The sequence below is a fragment of the Nelumbo nucifera genome, chromosome 1 (genome assembly GCF_055504915.1).
Source record: "Nelumbo nucifera cultivar China Antique chromosome 1, China Antique-T2T, whole genome shotgun sequence".
Classification (NCBI taxonomy): Eukaryota; Viridiplantae; Streptophyta; class Magnoliopsida; order Proteales; family Nelumbonaceae; genus Nelumbo; species Nelumbo nucifera.
The window spans coordinates 171090035-171107865 of NC_142649.1; the positions used below are offsets into that span (position 1 = coordinate 171090035).

Consider the following 17831-nt stretch of genomic DNA (forward strand, 5'->3'; position numbering starts at 1 on the left):
AAGCTAGGATGTCCTAACCGATAATGCCATAACAAAACTTCACTATCACTAGAAACCGAGATAGAGCTGAAACAAGTCTGTCGGTCTTGCCTTCCAAAGGTTGATCCTTTATTAAAGAGGTAGAGGCCACCATCCAGTTTAGCACCCCCAATCATCTTCCCCGAGGTTAAATCTTGAAATTCACAACAAGAAGACCAAAAATTAACCCGACAATTATGATCAAGGGTTACTTTGCTGACAGATAAGAGATTGTATGATAGGTTAAGAACATGTAGAACATCTTTAAGATTTAGAGAAGGAGAAATAGACACAGTTCCTTTCCCAGCAACAGTAGCAAAGGAACCATCTGCAATTTTAACCTTTTGATTCCCTGCACAAGGTGTATATGAAGAGAAGAATTGTGAAGTGCCGGTCATATGATTAGTGGCACTTGAATCTAATATCCAGGAGCCATTAGATTTGGTACAAGCAATGGCTGCAGTGAAAAAATTACCTGACTGGGCTAGAGAGCAGGATGGGTTAGAGTTTCTTAACGATTGAGATTGAAACATTTTATATAAGTGCTCTATTTGTTCTCTTGTGAAAGGAAGAGACTCTGAGGATGATTGCTGCCCTGGATCCGAATTGCTTACTTGAACCGTATGGACATCTCCCCCTGACTTGTTGTCACTGTCTGATTTTTTCTTCCAACCTGCTGGTTTCCCGTGCAGTTTCCAACAGGTTTCTCGAGTATGCCATGGCTTTTTACAATGATCACACCTCGGGCCACAAGAGCGGACCCTTCATTCTCAGTTTTTGTTTCATTAACATTCTTCAACATCACTTGCCGCCGTGCTTCTTCTCTACGCACTTCTGGAAAAACTTCTCTTATAGTAGGCAAGGGCTTTCACCCTAAGATACGTCCCCGAACCTCATCGAGTTCTTTATTCAAACCAGCCAAGAAGACAAAGACCCGACCTCTTTCTATCTTCTTTTTGTACCGAGCATTGTCACTCGGACTTTCCCATTTTTCTTCTTCAAATAAATCCAACTCCTGCCAAACAGCCATCATCTCATTATAATAAGCAGTTACGTCACGCTTACCTTGCTGCATCTTCCATATTCGGGTATTCAGTTCGAACAGTTGTGAATGATTGTCCATATCTGAATAGGTTTCCCTAACAGCTTCCCACACATCACGAGCAGTCGGCAGGAGCATGAATGGTTTTCCAACCACAGGATCCATAGATTTGATCAGCTAGGCGGTAACTATAGAATTTTCAGAACGCCACTGCCTGTACTTTGGATCATCAGTGGCTTGCGGTTTTACTTCGCCATTCAAATAGCCGAGTTTCCCTTTGCCGTCGATCACCCACTGCACGGACTGAGACCACTCAAGATAATTCTTTCCATTCAATTTGTGAATGGTAATCTGAAGAGAATTCTCAGAGAGAGAGATGGCCGCTGACTGAATACCTCCCTCCAAAGATGTCACACCACTGGTAGCATCCGAAGAGGCTGAACCAGAGCGAACCATGGCGGCCTTAAAATTCATGATCGGACCCTAAAGCTCTGATACCATGTGGAAAAATAAAGAGGAAGAGAAGAAGAAATGAAGAGGGAGAGAAAAAGAAATATTTCTGTAACTTAAATAAGAAAAGATAGGAGAGACAAACTCCTAGGATCTCTCTCAATTACTCCTAGAATCTCTCTCAATTAGGGATTGATTAAATCTTTCCCTTAATCCTAGGATTTGACTTTCCTAATTTTATTCAAATCTAATCTTTCCTAAATTTATTCAAATCTGTAATCAATCAAATAAAATATTTCTAAATTTGCAGCAAATCATATATTTCTTAATTTGCCGCAAATCATATCTTGTCGACAAATAGTTTTACCATTTTTGCTTGATTTTCTCATCTTTATCAATATTCTTTGATCTTCCTCTTTAATGCACCTAACACGGTGTAAATTGTTGTCTTTCCCTTTTCTCATCTTTGCTAATTAATGGATTCATTTTCCACTTTGTTAGTGCCTAATTTATGATAAAACTCATCATATTCCCCAAATTTAACTTCATGTTCTTTTTAACTTCCTTTTTTATGATTATATGAAACAACATTACTTAAAATACTAATTTTTTCGCAAGGAAAAAACTACTGAAGACAAATCTCAAATTCTTGTTGAATAGCATTTTTCTTTTGATCAGTAATTACTACTTACAATTTAACACATTCAAATACATACTTCCTGTAAGCCATGGGACATTGAGGCTACAATCTGTAGAATCTGATGAAGCACAATAAAGAGAAGTAAGAAAAGTAGTAGCATAATTGACATGATTAGCCAGAAAAGTCTGTTGAGGAGGTGCTTGAAGTTCGGATGTTTACTTTCCCTCTTATGTCCAAGAGATGTTTCTAATGAGCTTCATTGGTGTCCAGTGTTAGGGTGGTGCAGCTTGTCCTTGGGTTTTTGGGGTTTTGTTGTATTTTCTAGCACTGGGTTTGGTGCCAGTCTTGTGGGTCCTTAAACTCTTTTTTTTTTCTACCTTTGATCATTGATATAACTTTCTGTTACTAATAAAAAAATCAGGGTTACAAAGCATTTATAATAAACTGGTCTACAAGGCAATATAAACATCTGATTGGGGAATCTTGTACCTGAGCATATGGGATAGCATTTAGGTTGTATAGTATAACATGCAGTGATAGTAAACCAATACCTGAAGTCGGGAGTGGAAGATTTTGGAAACCATCTAATTATATAGTATGGCTTGTCCCTGAGATACCTATTTTTTATGTTTAGTCTATTTTATTCATAGGTTCAGGATGCATCTACAGACCTGACTTTTGCTTTGCTGCATAACTTCATCCTTGACGTGGCTTCTTTGTTGTAGTGTTGTTCCAAAAGTAGATTAATTTATATTGTTAAGGATATGGCTTGAAGATGTAATAACTAGTGTGGGAACTCAGGAAGGGGAGATGAGAGAATTTCCAAATGAAACGGCTTTAACTAGAGGTCGACACTTAGTCCATATCTTTTTGCATTAGTTATGGATGAACTAAATAACATTTACTAGAGGAGGTTTCATAGAGTATGCTATTTTCTGAAAATATGGTATTGATTAAGATCGTTGAATGAATATCTGGAACAATGAAAAGATGCTTTAGAATCAAGAGGTTTCAAGATAAGGTTGGACTAAGACATAATACATATATTGCAATCATGGTTCAAAGTATTGATACACCCTGATACAAACAAATGTGCATATTGGGGGTTTGACCCACACACTTCCTTTTTTTTTAGTTTTTTTTTTCAAAATTTTACAGGGGGCCAGTCTTAGCAAGGCCTACCCCCTGAAAATATTAAAAAACATAAAATAATTAATATTTAGTCTATTAGGAAATACCCCAAACCAATCACATCTGATACCTTGGAACAATCATATGCATAATGGAGGAGAAATTAAGATTTGTCCATAGAATTAGAGCATGGTAGTTGAAGTGGGGATGCGCTTCTGGTGTGCTGTGTCTAGTGTATACCAATGAGACTAAATGTATAATTTTATAAGACAATTATATGGGACTGGGTGCTGGACAATCAACAAACAATATGCTAAAAAATGAGTTTAGCTGGATGTTGAGATGGATGTGGCAAGACTAGAAAGGGAAGAATCATAAATGAACACATTGGATAGGATGTAACTAGATTAGGGAAAATTGGGGTTTATGCGCATAGGATGACCAATGATTTCACACTGCAGGAGTGAAGAAATTTGTGCAAGCAGAAGGTTGCAAAAGAGCAAGCATAAGACCAAAGAAAACATGGTCTGAAGTGGTAAAAATGATCCAAGGATTTAACAATTTGATAGAAAAAATGGCTCTTGATAGAGTATAATGGCAGGATAGAATTTGGTAGTTGACCCAAATAGTAGTGATAAGGCTGAGTTGAAGAAAGAAACTAAAGTCACAATAGGGAAATAAACCTCACAAAGAACATGGCTAGCTCAAACCAACATATGCAATTGCATACTTTAGATCTTTCCATCATACCCCCTGCTCTCAAGTAAGCTCCTAATATAACTTGATGCTTTCAGCTGCTTCAGCTTGTTAGAGAATCTGTTAGAGGGTTTACAGATCTTTGGACTAACCTAAATGAGATGTTCATGGTGTTTCTAACAGAGATAATACATCCAAGGACATATTAAGTATCTTTGGTTTTTCTTCTGTGACTTAACTTCATATGGGATTAACAGTAGGACGTACAAGTTCTTTTTGAAAGTAAAAATAAAACATGTTTAAAAACAAAAGAAGTTACAAAGAATGGTGATGAAATTACCAATAGAGATAACAGCCCCACTAAAATCAACCCTACTGCAGGCACCCACATACTACCAATTGCCAAAACAAACTCAGACCCTTCATCCACCCTACCCTTACCACAATACCCCACCCTTGGCATGAACAGATAATACACAAATAACCTACCTAAATCCCAAAAGTTCAAGAACCCCAAATTACACCAAAAGGAAATCCCCACAATCGAGAAGCACCAATCCATATCCAGACCACATGTACATAGCAGCCTCACTTCATATCTTTAGTTTCTTGAGTGCAGTCTTCTTTACTTCTTTTGAATGACCTTTTGGATTTTTTCACCACCTTGTTACTTAGGCCTACACCAAACAGGCCCCCTTTTACCCTGATGAATACCTTCAAAATCTGGATCTGATGCTGATTCTTTTGACTTTAAAAATGCCTAACTGCATTAGGACCTTTGTTCACTTCCTTCATCCTCCCAGAACCAACCTCTCCCCTCTTTGACACCGAATCCTTCTTTACCTTCTCTTCCCCCTCCTCCACATTATCTCCGTCAACTCCCTCTGAGACTGCCATTTCACTGGATTGTCAAAAATAAGATCATGCACTGGATTATTCATTTTCTCTATCCCTACTCTATTCCTCCTTTTTATTATGAGTAACTGAAAGAGATTTTATTAGTCTGAAATGACCAGTAAAGTATTACAGACAGCCCTTGGGTAGAGGAGCGATTACTACCCTTCCCTGTTGATAAAAAGAAACAGACCAAGAAACATATTAGAAGCAAGCCCAATACATCTGGTTTATAGAGATTCCTTGTTTAGCCAAAGTATTAGCCAATCCATTTGCATGCCCAAGGACCCAGCTGAACCTTATGTTGCTGTTCTGTAGCAAATATTTGATCTGTCTTGATTCATTTCTAAAACCCCACACTGCATTCTCATATTCTCTTCCGCCACAAAAATGGTTCCCTTGCGGATTCTTTCCCACCTACAAAATATTAGCCTAAAATTTTACTTATTTCCACTTCCATATTTATTACTTTTTCAATATCATTCATCTTCTCAACTGGGTGAATCTCATCAATGTAAACCTCTTCCCGACTGTATACCCCACCCCTAACTCTGACTCAAGACTCCTTGGCCTCCTCAGTTCTACTCTCCTTAAGGGGATGTGTTCTGTATTTTTTCCACTTATATGCTCTAACATCATCCCATTATGAACTGTGCTGATTATAAAAAAAGTTTGTCAGTCTTTACTACTACAGGCACTTAATCATAGTTAGGGTAAGAATAGGAAAGTTTATGGAGAGAAATTTAAGTACTTATGATGTTGTGAATGGTTATGAATAGTATCTATTGGATCTTTTCTTCAATCAATTTATTTATTTCTCTTTGCACTTTATGCCCTACAATGATTTCTAAAATGCTACTATGTTTTGTGATTCCCCCCTCTCCATTTTCTGGGTATTGTTTTAGGCAGTAATAGATCCTAGTCCAATCAATGGTTACTGTGGATAAATGGCTGCACAGGGCAATGACAAAAATTCCAATACTCTAGCTACTTCTTGTCAACTAACATAAAATAGAATAACAAATCAAGAAGAAAATAAGAAGAGAAATGGAGAAAACTCCAAAATTTAACATGGTTCGGCTCGGTAGCCTACATCCACGAGAAGAGGGAATAATACCCACTATGAGAACAAGAGATACATGGCTGACTTCTCTACAGACTCGCAACAAAATATCCACTCTCACTTAACCCTAATCCCACACAAGCAATGGCTTAAATAAGCAAAAGGCCAAATTATGCTAGAATTTCACACAAGGCCCTCCTCCTCCCATAAATGCATACAAGTCCCCAAAAGTAATCAGCATTACAAATATATACCTGTAACCTCCAAAAACCCAAATACAATATATCTCTCGACACCCTCCCTCAAACTAAAGGTGGGGAAAGGTGATGCTAGCCATCCAAAGGATTTCCGACCCATTAGTCTAGTGACTAGTGTTTACAAGATAATTGCTAGTCCTATCATTGAGGATCAAAGGACAAATAGTTAATCAAATTCTAATAGCCAATGAATGTGTAGAGGAGATGAAGAGATCTAGGAGGGAAGGTTTTGTGTGCAAATTGGACTTAGAAAAGGCCTACGATATGGTGGATTGGGGTTTTTTGAAATAAGTTTTGCATCAACGGGGGTTTGGGGAGAGATGGTGCAATTGGATGCTTGGGTCTATACGATCTTGTCATTTTTCTATCCTTGTTAATGGAGTGGTAAAAGACTTCTTCCCAGCTTGCAGAGGGTTAAGGCAAGGTGATCCTCTATCATCCTTCCTTTTTACTTTAGTGGTAGATGTCTTCAGTAGACTTCTCTCTAAGGCAGACAGAGAAGATGAATTTAGGGGTTGGAGAGTGGGTAGAGACAATGTCCCACTTACTCTTCTCCAATTTGCAGATGATATCATTATTTTTTGTGAAGGAGGACACATTTGGAAAGTTGGGAGATTGAAAAATCTAATCAAGAAGTTTGAAAAAGTGTCAAATTTGAATATCAATTTGGACAAGAGTTGCATAGAAGGGATTAATATGGAGGGGATGGTCCTACATAGGATAGCAGATTGCTTAGAATGTCATATCACCCCATGGACTCTGACCTACCTAGGGCTTCCCCTAGGTGCAAACTCGAAGGAAAGTAGGTTTTGGAACCCAGTTATAGAAAGATGTAAAAAAAGATTGGCTGCTTGGAAGAGAAGTTACATCTCTTTGGGAGGTGGGATCATTCTGATAAAATCTACTCTGGCTAACCTACCCATCTACTTGAAGGGATGAGAGATCCATCATATGGATAGCCAAACCCTGCAAGTAGGTAGGGCGAAATTTCAAAAATTTCTCTCTCCCATGTGGGAATCACATTCCCTGTTTTAGAAAAGCTGCATTTTCAAGGATCAATCCTAAACCAAGAACCGGACCAGATCTGAAACCAAAAGGTAGGAGAGGGATATACCTGATACAGAGTAGCAGTAACTCCCAATGAAGGTGTTCACGCCCAAAGAAATCTCCAAAGATTGCTCCCACTGAAGATGACACAGTGTAGGGTGGAGCAGAATCAACAGTGTTCTTCCCAAGAATCGAACCCTTCAGCAAGAATTCAATGGAGGCTGTGAGCACGACTTCAGATCAGCCTTTCTTCAAAGACTGATATCAAGAACTATTCTTGATCGCTCCTACAAGAATGGAGATCGAACTAGCAATTGGCGGCAACTGGAGGAGAACGCAGGGAGAAGATGGCGCAGTCACACTATTGTTGTCTTCTCTCTGTGTGATCTAAGATCTGATGTCTGGGGCTTTGAGAGGTTCTGAATGGTTTGCCCCCTCCTCCTTTTATAGACTTAAAGAGATCAGCTCCTAATCCCATTACGAGTTTCCTGATTCAAATCCTTATTTGAATCTGGACTCTCTTTAAGTGGTAAGGATAGATGATCTTATCTACATATTAGATCAGCTCTCCTAATCTCATTAGGAGGTTTCCAGATCCAAATCTCTATTTGGATCTAGACTCTTTGAGTGGATAGGGATAACTCCCTATCCTATCCACTGATCCAAATCCCAGATCCACCCTTGCTTTAACTAATCAAATTAGACCAGTTCGAAATGGGCTTTAGGCCCAATAAGTCCATGTGCTCAGTAACCTTCCAAACTGTTGCCCAGTTGGGCTTCTTTGTATGGCGTGGGACTCAAACATTGATCTACACATCAGCCACATGGGTTCAGCCTAGCCTTTTGTTACAAGGCCTGGCCGAATACCCTATTATGGACAATGAACCCCTGAGCCCATCACCATGGGCTCTTAATGGGCCCAACACTTACACTAAGTGGTCCTTGGGCCAAGCCACCTTATAAAAACCCAGGGACTGTGGGCAGATGCAAGATTAGCCCATCAGGTATTACCCTCAATGGTCTTACACTTAACCTCTCAGCCCATAATGATCAAACACTGCCCGACAAGAGAGGACCTCTCCCTCGGCTGCAAGGAACAGTGTTGCACTCTCTACTCACATGGATCCCGGGAATTAAAAACCTTTTGCAAACATTTTGAAACCATAATATATATATGTAGTATATAAATATATTTTGCAAAAAAAATTTCAACGATTGAAATCGGCTGCTGGTAGTCTTGGTTTCTATCAGAAAGAGTGCATCCCCAATCATTACTTTTGTCCAACAAAGGGGCTGATCCTATCACTATGATCACCCACTCAGATGAATTCTCAGATTGTCCCAACATACCCAGGTTTTGACCCCCTCTAAGGATCTCACTGATTGGCATATCAAAGACAGTCCAATCCGACACCTAGTGCAGTATCATAATCAAGTCTAGGGGTCAGGTGTAACATTCCAGTTTTGCCCATCAATCTCCAAGGTCCAGGGAAATACTGGAAATATGGTCCGGTTCAGGGTTTCAAGTAAACCTACACTGCATGTACCTCGCGTCTCACCCTGGCAGTTGAGACAGGCTACCCCAACCAACTTGGCGGCACATCAGTGTCAGCCTTGGCAGGATAAATCTCCCCAGACTTATCCAACGGCTGTGAACATTCTAAACTAACACGAGTCTCATATGTGTCCAGTTTAAGGGTATTACACAGAAACATACCACAATAACATGAATCAAATATGTACTTTATTCATTTACAATAAATGTCATAATGTACATCATTCTGATTGGAGCTAAGGGCATACACTGTCTAACACTACTTTCTCTCTGTCTTTAGGATTCCACCAAGAGAAGAAAAGAAATTAGAAAAAATTATGAGGGATTTCCTTTGGGAGCCGAGAGAGACTAGAAAGGACCACTTAATAAAATGGGAGGTTGTGTGTAAAAGAAAGGAAGAAGGTGGTTTAGGTCTAGGGAATGTAAGGAAGAAGAATACAAGTCAATTAGGGAAATGGTTATGGAGATGGCCTCTTGAGAGAGAAAATTTGTGTGTTGAAGTAGTAGCAAGTATACATGGTAGATTGGGGAATGGCTGGGACGCTGGTGTATCGCGTAGGGGTACCTTGACAGCAACTTGGAAAGAAATTCATAGCCTCCTCCCTTAGTTTCTCAAGTACATCAGGTATGATGTTGGCTCAGGGAATTTAATTCGATTCTGGGAAGACACTTGGTTTGGTGACTAGCCTTTGTGTATTGCGTAGGGGTACCTTGGCAGCACCTTGGAAAGCAATTCATAGCCTCCTCCCTTAGTTTCTCAAGTACATCAGGTATGATGTTGGCTCAGGGAATTTAATTCGATTATGGGAAGACACTTGGTTTGGTGACCGGCCTTTAAAGGAGGTTTTTCCTTCTTTGTATTCTATTTCGTTGTATAAAAATAAGGTCATTTCAAATTTTTTGGTTCTTCCTTCTTTGGCTTTGAGTCTTAATTGGGATCTCGAATTTCGTAGGGATTTGAGGGATGAGGAAGCAACTTGTCTGTCAGAGCTTCCTCCTCCTTGATAGTGTTTGCTTAGAGCTTTCTTGTCTAGATAGAAGAATTTGGTTCCCTAGCTCTAAAGGTTCCTTTTCTTGTGCCTCCTTTTTTAAAGCTCTTTGTCAGTCCTCTTCCTCTTTGTCCTTTCCTTGGAAAGAAGTGTGGTTTCCGTTGATTCCCCCTAAAATTCAGGCCTTTTGTTGGGAAGTGGCTCTTGGGAAAACTAACACACTGGATTATTTGCAAAAGAAGAGGCCTTTTCTGTGTTTTCCCCAAATTGGTGCACTCTATTCAAATCTGACGGTGAATCTTGTTACCATTTACTAATTTCCTATTCATTTGCTATAGATATACGGGATTGGTTTTTCTCTTTGTTTGGGTGCAGGTGGAATATGCCAAGGGAGATAAAAATGCTGTTTGACCCATCTACCTTTGTGTTACCGAAGAAGAGGGGAAGAGTAATATGGAGGTACACTAGAGCAACAATGGTTTGGACCTTGTGTGAAGAAAGAAATGCCAGAATTTTCCAAGAGAAAGAAAGGAGCAAGCGACAAATTGTGGAGTGTGTAATGACTAGGGTTATACACTGGCTACAAACAGTGGAACTATTAAAAAATTTCACATTTGATGATATTTGGAGGAATTGGCCATTAGTGGCTTCTAGCTCAATGCAGAAGGTTAAGGCAAGGCTGGTTTGGGCTCCTCCCATTGAAGGATTTCTGAAACTAAACTTCGATGGGAGTAGTCAAGGCAACCCAGGCCCAACTAGAATAGGAGGGGTCATCAAAGACAAGGAAGGAAAATTAAGAGCACTCTTCTCAGGACCAGTGGGGAATGGAGACTCCTTAAAGGAAAAATTGTACGCAGCCCTACAAGGTGTACAGATTGCAAGAGAGTTAGGATTGGAAATTTTGGTGATAGAAGGGGACTCCGAGGTGGTGGTGGGTTGGCTAGAAAACCCAGATTCAGTGATATGGGCTTACAGAAATGAATTGAAGAAATTCAAATGGTTAACTCAGCAGATGGAGGTAACTATACAATGGGTGGGGAGGGAGGCAAATGCTTTTTCTGATTCACTAGCTAAACAAGGGGTAACTAGGGAACAGTTGTACTGGGCCCAATTGTAAATTTGTGATGTTTCTGTATCAATGAGTGAGGCTGCACCTCGCGCCTCATTTTGGGATGCTTGTAACAAATTATTTATCATTTTCTTCTAATGAAATCAATTGAATTTTATCTATACAAAAAAAGAAGGATATTGAAGCAATCTCCATGAAAATAGGTGTATTGTTGAAGCAACAACCATGAAACTTGAGATGTTGAAGGGACCTCTTAGAAACTAAAGTTGGATGTTAGAAAGCTGAATGAACTCGTGTCAAAAAGCCAAAATAGAGCCAAGTGATGATCTAGTAATCACTAAACTTAAGCTAATCAACGGAAAGCCAACACATATCATGCCAAAGAATTAAATTTAGCCATCAAAAGGCCAATCACAATCTCTAAACTGAAGAACCAACCATGTCAAACAACTAGATCATCAGAAATGCCAACAAAATTACCAAAATAGACTTGGCTAGCGGAAAGCCAACTATGCTGAACTCCATAAACCCGAGCAAACATCCATAGTTGATCAACAGAAAGCCAACTATGAACTCCATAAACCAAATTGAGGAATCGGAGTTGGCCAGTTGGAAAGCCAACTTGATAAAGTAAGTCAAAACCCCATGTCACTGAAGGAGATCAAAACTCCAAGGATTTCTTCAACAATAGCTCAAAACTGATGAGCATAATAAAGGATCATTGTTGAAACATTTCGTCAAACATCTTCCATGCAAAACATGTACGAGGTAAACAAACCAGATATTGACTAATGATGATAGATCCATCATTCACCAAAATAGTCCAAATAGTAAACCAAGACACAAACAAGATCAGATCAGAACCGATCATAACAATGGAGAACCATTGTAGAAATTTGCACCATCGAGACATTTTCTCGAACACCAAATAGTCACCTTGAGCTCCAGTATCACATGTTGATATTGATAGTCATAAATAGACCAGAGAAGTTGTAGAGCTTCTATAATACTTCTTCAAAAAATTAGATCTAGTACAACAAACACCAATGCAATTAGTAGGGATTAATTGGATTCTCAATTCCAAGTAGTTGATACTAAGGCTGCATTTGGAGACGATGCAAATATGTAGAGTGTAAAACGATTCATATAAATTGCAAAGTTGGGTTAGTTTTGCACTGACAAATTTACCTTCTTCCCAAACAGACTTTTAACTGTAATGGATGCAAACATGAATTTCAATAAAGCATATGCTTTTTTTTATCAAAAGCCCACTTGAATGCAAATTTACTTCTTTTTTTATTGATGTACTTTTACATCTTATTATCAATGTAAATATGCATTGGTCAGTCATTTGTCAATGCATAAATGCAATGTTGCCAAACACAGGAAAAAGTGAACCAGAGTAAATTTACCCTGAACTGGGATTTACACTCCATTTGCATCGTTTCCAAACGCAGCCTAAAGTTCAAATCATGAAAAAAATTGCATAATGAATTTTTCTCAAAGAGATAATTTGATTATAATCCATATGTAATGAAGTCATGAAGGCTTGATGAGTTTGAAGAGAAATGACATGAAAATATTGGTTTGCTGGTTTTGGTAGCAAGAATATTATAATTGCATTGGAAACTTACAAGGAGGAAAATTTGTGGTCCAATAAGTTCCAAGTACATTATAATCTGGAAGAAAAGTTTAGTAATTAATGTAGGAAGCTTATTTTTTGGGTAGGGAAGCGGCAGACCTGTGTGGTAATTCAATGCATGGGCAATATATGAGAATCCAATAGCAAGCTATTGTGGTGGACCCTTCCCCAAGAGAAATTAATTTAATATCATTATCAGTCCACATATCAGATATTAAACTCATAAGAACGAATACTACATTTGATCTTAGCCAAAAGGCCAAGAAAGGTATTTTTTTATGTTGGAAGCTATTCTTGTTCATTGCCAAGAGAAAGGCTATAAGGCACTTGTTGCGAAATATAGAGGGAGAAAAGAAGAAGATTTTCTTTATTGATAATTCAAAAAATATTGAGCATACACCTTAAATAAGAAAAGATAGGAAAGACAAACCCCTAGAATTTCTCTCAATCAGGGATTGACTAAATCTTTCCCTTAATCCTAGGATCTGACTTTCCTAAATTTATTCAAATCTAATCTTTCCTAAATTTATTCAAATCTCAAATCATATATTTCTTAATTTGCCGCAAATCCTGTCTTTTTTAATTTTCCGATACTCCCCCTCAAGTTGGTGCAAAGATATCTATCATGCCCAACTTGCTAACTTGAAGTTCAAACGGTTGTCTCAACAAGCCCTTAGTTAAAATATCTGCAACTTGCTGTGTGGTTGGTACAAACGGAGTGCAGATTATTCCTTCTTCAAGCTTCTCCTTTATAAAGTGTTTGTCAATCTCAACATGTTTAGTCCTGTCATGTAGAACCGGATTATAAGCAATGCTGATAGCTGCCTTGTTATCACAATACAGTTTCATAGGAAAGCTCATTGGTATCTTGAGATCTGCTAGCACCCTCTTTAGCCAAAGAACCTCACACACTCCTTGAGCCATTGATCTGAATTCAGCCTCAGCACTACTTCTAGCAACTACACTTTGCTTCTTGCTTCTCCAAGTAACTAAATTTCCCCAAAGAAATGTGCAGTACCTCGAAGTTGACCTTCTATCAGTGATCGAGCCTGCCCAGTCCGCATCTGTATACACCTCAACCCCTCTCTTCTCATTTTTCTTGAAGAAGAGTCATTTTCCTGGTGTGCCTTTTAGGTACTTAAGAATTCGATACACAACGATGTTCTTCGTACGGGGAGTGCATAAATTGACTTACCATGCTCACGGCGAAGGCAATATCAGGACGTGTATGTGACAAGTAAATCAATCTTCCTACCAGCCTTTGGTATCTTCCTGTATCTACTGGAACCCCATCTTTAACTTCTCCAAGTTTAGTATTAACTTCTATCGAAGTGTCTGAAGGTTTGCATCCACTCATTCCAGTTTCTTTCAAGAGATCTAAAATATATTTTCGTTGCGAAACCACAATGCCCTTCTTTGATCTTGCTACTTCCATTCCAAGAAAGTACCTTAGCTGGCCTAAGTCTTTAATCTCGAATTCCTTGGCTAGGCTCTGCTTTAGTCTGCTCATCTCTTCAATATCATCTCCAGTTAAGATTATGTCATCAACATAGACAATCAGAACCGAAACCTTGTCTTTGTTGGATCTTTTTGTGAAAAGAGTATGATCAGATTGTCCTTGACTATATCCTTGACTTTTAACGAACCTTGTGAATCTTTCAAACCAGGCTCTGGGAGACTGTTTAAGTCCATATAAAGATTTTTTTAGCTTGCATACCTTAGTTCCAAACTTCTCAGTGAAACCAGGTGGATATACTTCTTCTTCCAAGTCTCCATTCAAAAAGGCATTCTTCACATCCAGCTGATTCAGTGGCCAAACAAGATTAGTTGCAACAGATAAGAGTACTCGAACTGTATTTAGCTTCGCCACTAGAGAAAAGGTCTTAGAGTAGTCTACTCCATATGTGTGAGTAAAGCCTTTAGCTACTAGGCGAGCCTTGTATCTCTCCAAGGATCCATCTGAGTTGTACTTCAGAGTGAACACCCATTTACAACCAACAACTGTCTTTCCATCCGGAAGTTCCACTTTCTCCCAAGTAGCATTCTTTTCCAAAGCTCTCATCTCCTCAAAAACAGTTTCTTTCCACTCAGGAACATTTAGAGCCTCCTGGATACTGTTAGGAATGGATACATTAGACACTTGTGAAATAAAGGTACAATATGAAGGTGAAATATTTTTGTAAGATACAAAATTTGACCGAGGATGTTTTGTACAAGACCTAACACCCTTCCTCAAGCTGACTGGAAGAATTAGAATTACCTGGAGGAATATTTTCAGGGATTTTTGGAGAATTATCATGGGTTTCATGATCCAACCTTAGAATAGATTCTTGTTGATGCTGCGGAATAGTGCCTCTCCTTTTCTGTGCTAGATATTCCCTTGAATATACAAGGCCTTTATACTGTTTCACACGCATCTCTGTTGTTTCAGCTTTTTCATTTTGAGATGGCATCACCAAAGGTTGTTCATTTTCAATATTTAATTCATTTGTTTCCACTAATTTTGTATTTTCTGCCTCGCTTTCTTTCGGTGACTGGTTGTGAGGAACATCATTATGGACAAATTCAAACATTAAATCAGAACCATCTAAAAAACCATCTTCACTAGTGTTGCTCTCCCCCTGAAGATGGGAGTTGCTATAGTACGAGGTTCCTTCAAAGAATGTGACATCCATAGTTACAAACATCCTTTTCAAAACTGGATCAAAGCATTTGTACCCTCTCTAATTAGTGGGATAGCCTACAAAAATACATTTATGTGCTTTTGGATCAAGTTTTGAACGTTTAGGATCATGGTTATAAACAAAGGCCACACTTCCAAAAATATTTAAGGGAATGTTTGTCACTAGCCGAGAGTTTGGAAAACAGTCAATGAAAACCTGTATGGGTGTTTTAAAATCCAAAATCCGTGTAGGCAGTCTATTAATCAAATAAGTGGGTATTAAAACGGCTTCTCCCCAAAGATACTTAGGAACCTTAGTTTGAAAACTTAGGGCTCTAGCAACTTCAAGGAGTTGTTTGTTTTTCCTTTCAGCCACCCCATTTTGTTGAGGTGTATTATTACACGAACTTTGGTGTACAATTCCTTTCTCAGCAAAAAAATTCCCGAACGCATTGTTAAAAAATTCCTTTCCATTATTACTTCGAAAATTTTTATCTGAGTCTGAAATTGTGTTCGAACCATGTTATAGAAATTTTTGAACACAATTCCAGCATCAGATTTCTCTTTTAAAAGGAAAACTCAAGTTACCCTAGTATGATCATCAATAAAAGTAATGAACCAACGTTTTCCAGAAAGAGTTGTTACTCTAGAAGGGCCCCAAACATCACTATGAACCATGGTAAATGGTTTTGATTTTTTATATGATTGAGACTGAAAAACAACACGATGATGTTTTGCTAATTCACAAGATTCACACTTGAAAACTGAATGATTTTTATTCATGAATAACTTGGGAAATAGATTTTTTAAATATTGAAAGCTAGGATGACCTAATCGATAATGCCATAACAAAACTTCACTGTCACTAGAAACAGAGATAGAGCTGAAACAAGTCTGTCGGTCTTGCCTTCTAAAGGTAGATCCTTTATTAAAGAGGTAGAGACCACCATCCTGTTTAGCACCCCCAATCATCTTCCCCGAGGTTAAATCCTGAAATTCACAACAAAAAGACCAAAAATTAACTCGACAATTATGATCAAGGGTAAGTTTGCTGACTGATAAGAGATTGTATGATAAGTTAGGAACATGCAAAACATCTTTGAGGTTTAGAGGAGAAATAGGCACAGTTCCTTTCCCAACAACAGTAGCAAAGGAACCATATGCAATCTTAACCTTTTGATTCCTTGCACAGGGTGTATATGAAGAAAAGAATTGCGAAGTGCCGGTCATATGATCAGTGGCACCTGAATCTAGTATCCAGGAGCCATTAGATTGGGTACAAGCAATGGCTGCAGTGAAGAAATTACCTAACTGAGCTAGAGAACAGGATGGGTTAGAGTTTCTTAATGATTGAGATTGAAACATTTTATATAAGTGCTCTATTTGTTCCTTTGTGAAAGGAAGAGACTCTGAGGATGACTGCTGCCTTGGATCCGAGTTGCTTACTTGAAGTGCGCGGACATCTCCCCCTAACTTGTTGTCACTGCCTGATTTTTTCTTCCAACCCGCCGGTTTCTCGTGCAGCTTCCAGCAGGTTTCCTGAGTATGCCATGGCTCTCTACAATGATCACACCAAGGCCTCTACTTTCCTCCTCGTTTATCTCCGTCTAAGTCTACACCTCGGGCCACAAGAACAGACCCTTCATTCTTTGTTTTTGTTTCACTAACATTCTTTAACATCACTTGCCGCCGTGCTTCTTCTCTACGCACTTCTGAAAAAACCTCTCTTATAGTAGGCAAGGGCTTTCGTCCTAAGATACATCCCCAAACCTCATCGAGTTCTTTATTCAAACCAGCCAAGAAGACAAAAACCCTACCTCTTTCTATCTTCTTTTTGTACTGAGCACTGTCACTGGGACTTTCCCATTCTTCTTCAAATAAATCCAACTCCTGCCAAACAGCCATCATCTCATTATAATAGGTTGTACTTCACGTTCACCTTGCTACATTTTCCACATTCGGGTATTCAGTTCGAACAGTTGTGAATGATTGTCCAAATCTGAATAGGTTTCCCTAACAGCTTCCCACACATTGCGAGCCGTCAGCAGAAACATGAAAGGTTTTCCAACCGCCAGATCCATAGAGTTGATCAACCAGGCGGTAACCATAGAATTTTCATAACGCCACTACTTGTACTTTGGATCATCAGTGACTGGTGGTTTCACTTCGCCATTCAAGTAGCCGAGTTTCCCCTTTGCCGTCAATCACCAACCGCACGGACTGAGACCACTCAAGATAATTTTTTCCATTCAATTTGTGAATGGTAATTTGAAAGGAATTCTCAGAAAGAGAAATAGCCACAGGCTGAATACCTCCCTCCGAAGGCGTCACACCACTAGTAGCATCCGAAGATGCTGAACCTGAGCCAACCATGGCAGCCTTGAAATTCATGATCGAACCCTAAGGCTCTGATACCATGTTGCGAAATATAGAGGGAGAAAATAAGAAGATTTTCTTTATTGATAATTCAAAACATATTGAGCATACTCCTTAAATAAGAAAAGATAGGAAAGACAAACCCCTAGAATTTCTCTCAATCAGGGATTGACTAAATCTTTCCCTTAATCCTAGGATCTGACTTTCCTAAATTTATTCAAATCTAATCGTTCCTAAATTTATTCAAATCTCAAATCATATCTTTCTTAATTTGCCGCAAATCCTGTCTTTCTTAATTTG

The 17831-nt window shown here is 38.8% G+C and overlaps 1 protein-coding gene and 1 non-coding gene across 3 annotated transcripts in view; one reads left to right on the forward strand and one right to left on the reverse strand.

Annotated features, from left to right (window-relative positions):
- Positions 1-17831, forward strand: part of LOC104596494 (glycoside hydrolase family 2 protein) — a 64792-nt gene that overhangs the window by 32849 nt on the left and 14112 nt on the right. The gene's annotated exons all lie outside the window — the stretch shown is intronic.
- Positions 12578-12765, reverse strand: LOC148804153 (U2 spliceosomal RNA). The gene has a single exon (XR_016081502.1). It is a non-coding gene; the product is annotated as a U2 spliceosomal RNA (small nuclear RNA).